The sequence below is a fragment of the Orbicella faveolata genome, unplaced genomic scaffold, assembly GCF_042242905.1.
Source record: "Orbicella faveolata isolate gen_17 unplaced genomic scaffold, um_ofav_v1 contig_46, whole genome shotgun sequence".
Classification (NCBI taxonomy): Eukaryota; Metazoa; Cnidaria; class Anthozoa; order Scleractinia; family Merulinidae; genus Orbicella; species Orbicella faveolata.
Genome location: NW_028301576.1, coordinates 30,412,592 through 30,419,970, shown reverse-complemented (window position 1 = coordinate 30,419,970; position 7,379 = coordinate 30,412,592).

Below are 7,379 nucleotides of genomic sequence, written 5' to 3'. Positions count from 1 at the left end.
TTAATACATTGTGAAAGAGGAACAATTGCATTTCAGCAATAATTTCAACAGCTTTCTTTCCAGCTCAATAACAGAACTGCGCGGGGTATGTTATAGCAAATTTAAAAAAGGGAACTGTATGGTTAGCAAAGTACGTGACGGAAAAGAGCCTGTTGACCTTTGATCACCAAAATCGCGCCAAAATTCTGAATATATTTGCATTTGTAATTGTCGCGCGAAGTTGGCCGTTTGTTTCAAGCTATCATCTGTCGCTAAAAGGCCAAGACCTCCATCTCAATTTCTGGAATTTAAATGGGGTGAAGAATAGAAGCAGAGCTAGGGTGTGGGACTCTTGGATCTGTTTACCTTGTGAAATATGACAAAGAAGGCTGTAATGCCATTGTAAAAAAAATGAAAGGTGAGCCGGCCGAAACAAAACATCGCCGTTGTGCTGGAAGCTGGCATCCTAAACACAGTAAAGGGTCATAGTTATATCTCAGAATTTTTGAGATTTTGTAAAGAACCCTACGCGATAATGATGGAGCATGCGTGTCTTGACATCACATCTTTTGGAGTTGATAAAAAATTGACTACCCCGGGAGATTTTTTACATTTCATTGATGCGGAATTCGAGATAATAACTCTTTCTCCTAGTCAGTCTAATTAGTCCGCGTTTTACAAATCCTCGTTTTACTAGTCCGCGTTTAACAAGTCCAGTCCAGTCCACGAAATACATTATGCCATTACACACAACTTTGCTGTTAATGGCTTTCCTACTGATTTTGATTGACGTTCCTCGTTCAAGGACGTTCGTGCGAAAATTTTCCAGTCGTTAGATCTTTTTTAAATTTTTACTGCAGTCAGATAATGAGTTACTTGTGTCAGAAATACCAACCAAATCGGGGGTCACCAACTTCGTTTCAGAGATAAAACGTGTGGAAAACTACCCTGATTTTGAAAAATTGGCGTACGTAATTCAGCATGGTCTACAAGGATTTATAGTTAAACATATCGAAGGGGAGTCAACGGAGGAAAACGATCTTACTCATATTTTGTAGAAGTGAGTCTGTTGCGTAAATAATTCCAAATGTTACCAATGTTTTCTTAAAACTTAACCCTTCAAGAGGCATTTGAAACCGTCGCACAGATAAACGAAGAGCTAACTTCTAGTCAACAGATTTTCTTCATTTTTTTTGCTGAACGTAGAAAATCGGTAGAGAAAATGATCCAGCAACAGAAAAATAGGGGTCACTGAACGTCCAAGATCGTTAAATCCAGGCAAAGCTATCGCAATGGCCATCTGCCCCAATCATTGTTCATTTTATTGCTTAGCGTAGGTTCTCATGCATGAGGTGGCGTGTGAATTTGCGTGATGCGCAGAAACAATTAGCGCGAAAGTCCTTAACTCTCTGTTTTAAGGAGATTTGTTTCCTTGCTTATTATGAGATTTGTCGTAGTTTTGTTTTACCATTAATTGTCATGGATATGTTGATTCAAGCCATGAAGAGGAAAATGGAAGAAAAGTTATAGTTATTTAAAGATGAATATTCAAACACTGTACATGATGGCCTTAGCTATTTGAGAAAATAAGGGAAGAATAAGTTTGCCTACCTTTCAATTCTCCCTCGTTTGATAATTATTAATGATTTCAACAAATGAGTACACTACAACCAACATACCGGTAAGTTATTTTCGACACCAGGTGAAAACCGCTCTATCTAACCAGATCATACAGTGATATATATTACATAGACCAGTAGTCCGTAAATACTTCTGATAACTAGCACGCAAGTTTAACCGATAACGAGACGTTTTAATCATTTGTGTTTCAACATGAATTTGATATATTAGGTTTTGGCAGCTGTTGATTTGGCCTGAGTGTTCTTAAACATACGAAGACACGGAAACCAAGTTGGCGCTAAATTTCAGCCTTACTGGCAAAACCATGTTTTGTTACACTCTATTTAACTTTCTGGGTTTTTAAATCCCTTTTAGTTGAATTTCAATGTGTGTCAATTATATGTCACACAGTGGAACTTCGATTTAACGAATCTCTATATAACGAAGCCCTCGGTATAACAAACGATATTCGTCGCCCCAGTAATAGCAAGATATATGGAAAATGAGAACCTCGATACAAAGAAACCTCGTTATAGCGAACATATCGTGTCATTCCCTTGGCCCTTCGTTATATGGAGGTTCCACTGTAATAGGTTTTTGGCCTGGAAAAGCACTTCTGTAAAAACCTGGGGAGACTCTCTGGTTGTGGGGATCAGTACCGGAATCTGTTTCATTGAATTACCTCCAGAGACATCAACAGCACTCAGAACTTAGATCCAACGATATCGTTTTAATCCAAGAACACAACTAGAATGCAAGCGGAACATAATCAAAGAATATTTTACAAGGCTCGACTACTTAAGCCGAGAACACAATTCTAAAGGATTACGTTAAGTTATTGAAAAGTCTTAACTAAACATTACCTAACACATTTTAGAAGGCTCGATTGGATGTAACGGAATTCGTCGTTTACAACATTAATAACTTCCGAAACGATACAGGTAGATAACAGTTAAACAAACGTCTATCGCAGGTAGTAATTACAGTTCAACGCTTATTACAGTTATGATCTTGAGCCTTGGTCAAACGGCGCATGATATTCTCTCCTCACAATAAGCGCAATATCATGACATTGCAACCGACCACCACTGTAATTCATGTTCTAGGACAGATTCTATATTGCATACATTTCTAGAGTGTGATGTCTCTATTGCAGTATATTCAAATACCATAAAGTGGTTTGACGATATACACAAATTAAATGTGAAACCTTCTGCTCAACAGATTTTATTCAATTTGACTGATGAAATAGATTTGTTGACCTCCACCCAAAAGCGCAGACTGGATCTTCTCTTGCTTCTCATGAAACATTATGTCTATTTGTGTAAGGTTTTTCATAAGTACGTCAATATTTCTAAACTTAAAACCCAACTCCAAATTTAATGGAAAATTGAACATTGTTCACTGACTTGGTCTGTTAGTTCCCCTCTTACTGTAGCAAGGATTGTAAGTACTAGTGCAATAGTGCAAATATACGTACTGTCAATGATGTGAGAATTGTAAGTATCATAAGAGTAGTAATGCACGTTAAAATGACCGGTAACCAATCAGGAGCCGAAAAAGACAATACTCACACACTCTTATAAGAGTCACATGGCTAATTCAGGTCTCAACCTCTTCTTCTACTTCCTCTTCGATAAATGGGGGGTGAAAAAGATGACTGAGGAGTTAATCTGTTGATAATCACTTCATCCTCAGCGTCTTAGTGCAGCCACGACAGGAACAATAACCTAAACTTTACTTCGCGTACGCAGAGCATTACTTCCGTGGGGATGTTTCTACTAAACATTCCATACACCGTCTGTCTTATTGATTGAGTAATGGTCATCCACGGCAAGTTGACATAGGCATGGATGTACAGGGTAACGTTTCGTCTTTGCTGCACGAAGATGGTGAGTCTTGTATAAAATTCAAACCAGATGGAAAGATTCACATGGTACGGCAAGGTCCTCCACGAAACAATATTACGATTGTGAATATGATAAGGCCATCCCCCTCGCCGATACCTATTGATGGCATTCGTTGCGTTGGTAATCCTCTCGCGTACCACCTCCTCCCAAGGTGAAAGTTATTCCTCATCTTCATCCACTCCGAGGATTTAAGGTTTTGCAATGTCCGCACTTACCTGAGTATTGCAACTCCTGCTGCAAACATCTCTTGTGCAAAAATTTTCCACAGCAATAAGTTTTCGCACTACATCGAGTCAAGGAGTCAATGACAAGGTCGCCTTGACAGATGAAACATTTGTCCTTGAAGTCATCTACTTCGGGGGTCTATCCTTCTTCTAACTTCCATTTTGTAAGTCAACAACTTTGTTTGCTCCCTTACAAAACGTGTGAAGGTTTTATATAGCAGATTAAGAGGGAGTACCCCCTCATCCCTATTTTGCCCCTTCGGCCGAGAAGGGAGTGGGACAAGTCTAGGATTGGTTCCCGATGGGGTCACCGTCCAACGATGCTTTGGAATGGGGAGTACCCCCTCACTCCTATTTTTACCCCTTCGACCGCAAATGGAGTGGGACAAGTCTAGGATTGGTTCCCGATGGGGTCACCGTCCAACGATGCTTTGGAACGGGGAGTACCCCCTCACTCCTATTTTTACCCCTTCGACCGCAAATGGAGTGGGGCAAGTCTAGGATTGGTTCCCGATGAGGTCACCGTCCCAGGATGCTTCGGAACGAATAGAAAGGTGTATAAGTGTCATCCGAGACCCGTCAGTTCACTCTACACCCTCGGATGTGTATTGAGCGCTAACTTCTGTTTTCGTAATGGAAGAGATCATGGGAAAACAAGTAAGTTACTGGGATTTGTTACCCCTTGTTCAGTGATTAAAAATAGTTTTTTCATTTTCAATTCTATGTGATCATTGACTTTTGAGGGTACCCCCTTCCTTTTTTCATCTCTACCGAGAAATACCTCGGGGAGTGCCCCATTTATCGACGCGCTTGGGGTTTAGTGCTCTCCTTAAGAGAGGGGGACTGGGGAAGCCAACCACTGTAAGTAATTTAATCCATTCTGATTGGTTGCCGATGAGGTCATTGTCCCATGATGCTTTGCTTCACCCTATATAGGCTAGACTCGGACCCAAGTCTCTCAGTCTTCATCATGGCCACTTGTCGGACGGACCTCTGTTGTTTAGGACCACAGGACACTGTAAGTATCGAAGTTACATGACATTTTTTTCGTAACCCTGGCATGATTTGTGTCGCCATGGAAATCCGTAAGAGCGATCCCAGTCCTCCGTCGAGGCTGGTGGGCTGTTTTCCAACATAAACATGGCCGACTTTTGTGGGCGGCTCCATCTTGAATTCTTAATTCGGCTCCGGATTGGCTAAAAATAAATAGCGCCATCTCGGATTTGGAGAACAATATAATCCATTGTTCTCCAAACAATAGCCTATTGTCTTTTCCGGCTCCTGATTGGTTACCGGTCATTTTAACGTGCATTACTACTCTTATGATACTTACAATTCTCACATCATTGACAGTACGTATATTTGCACTATTGCACTAGTACTTACAATCCTTGCTACAGTAAGGGGGAACTAACAGACCAAGTCAGTGAACAATGTTCAATTTTCCATTGAATTTGGAGTTGGGTTTTAAGTTTAGAAATATTGACGTTCTTATACAAAACCTTACGCAAATAGCCAAAGTGTTTCATGAGAAGCAAGAGAAGATCCAGTCTGCGCTTTTGGATGGAGGTCAACGAATCTATTTCATCAGTCAAGTTGAATAAAATCTGTTCAGCAGAAGGTTTCATATGTAATTTGTGTATATCGTTAAACTACTTTATGGCATTTGAGTATACTGCAATAGAGACATCACACTCTAGAAATGTATGCAATATAGAATCTGTCCTAGAACATGAATTACAGTGGTGGTCGGTTGCAATGTTATGGTATTGCACTTATTTTAAGGAGAGAATATCAAATTATTTAGTATATTTTACATATTCGCTTTCTCTGAAAAAATATAGAAATTCAACATAGATAATATTTGTTTTAGTTCGTTTTGCATTTCTAAGTTACAGGTTACTGTTCCAGTTCATTAATCGTAACAAACACCTGCTATTTTGTTGCAAGATCATAACTATAATGAGTGTTGAAATGTAATTACTACCTGCGATAGTCTTTTTTGTTAACTCTTATCTACCTGTATTGTTTTGGAAGTTATTAGTGTTGTAAACGACGAATTCCGTTATACCCAGTCGAGCCTTCTGAAATGTATTAGATAATGTTTAGTTAAAACTTTTCAATAACTTTACGTAATCATTTAGAATTGTGTTCTCGGCTTAAATAGTCGTGCCTTGTAAAATATTCTTTGGTTATGTTCCGCTTGCATTCTGGTTGTGTTCTTGGATTAAAAAGTTATCATTGGACCTACGTTTTGAGTGCTATTGATGTCTCTGAAGGTAATTGCCTGAAACAGATTCCGGCACTGATCCCCGCAACCAGAGGGTTTCCCCTGATTTTTGCAGAAGTGCTTTTCCAGGCCAAAAACTAGTATTATCACATTATTGATACACATTGAAATTCCACTAAAAGGGATTTAAAAACCCAGAAAGTTAAATAGAGTGTAACAAAACAAAACTTTAAAACATGGTTTTGCCAGTAAGGCTGAAATTTGGCGCCAACTTGGTTTCCGTGTCTTCGTATGTTAAAGAACACTCAGACCAAATCAACAGCTTCTAAAACCAAACATAACAAATTCATATTGAAACACAAATGATAAAAACGTCCCGTTATCGGTTGAACTTGCGTGCTAGTTATCAAAAGTCTTTACGGACTACTGGTTTATTAATATATATCACTGTAGGATCTGGTTAGATTGAGCGATTTTCACCTGAGTGTTGAAAAGTAACTTACGTTGATTGTAGTATACAGATTTGTTGAGATCATTTATACTTATCAATCGAGGGAGAATCGTAAGGTAGACAAACTTATTTTTCCCTTATTTTCTCAAACAGCTAAAGCAATTCGTTTATCACGTCCAACGTTTGAATATTCACCTCTAAATAACCACAACTTTTCTTCCATTTTCCTCTTCATGGCTTGAATCAACCATATCAATGACAATTAATGGTAAAACAAAACCTACGACAAATCTCGTGATAAGCAAAAAAACAAATCTCTTTAAAATAGAGTTAAACGAGGAACGTCGCTTAAAATCAGTACAAACACCATTAAAAGCAAAGTTATTTAATGATCGTGTAATGATCAAAATAGATTATCATAATCGCAGTTATGTTGCAGGCTCGAATAAGCATCATAATAAGCGACAATACTCTGAAGACATTGCACGATTCTCTGGGTTGAACATCAAGTCCATTCCACGATTCTACAGCATCCATAACAAGAATTGTCGGTCGACAAGACACTTGCCAAATCGCTAACATTCTGCTTCTTTTAAGAAATGTGTTCTTCGGTTTGTCTTTGAAGTAGGTCTGCAACATTCGTATGTTGAAGAACACTCAAGAACAATCAAGAGCTGCCAAAACCAAATATATCAAATTCATGTTGGATCTGTCCGATAATAAAGCACACAAACACTTGTTTAAAAGAACAATAAACAAAACGTTGTGACGTCACAGTTTTGATACTTATCGCAGCCAGTCTCTATTTTATCCATTTTTTGACAGATAGCACCATCCAACCTATTAAGAATTATTTTCATTTTTTCGGTTCGTGCTTTTTAATTTCTGGAAAACTTAGGGAATTAACCAATCACAATGTAGTAGACGGGAGAAACTGTACTGTCCCGACGTCACGCGTGTTCAGA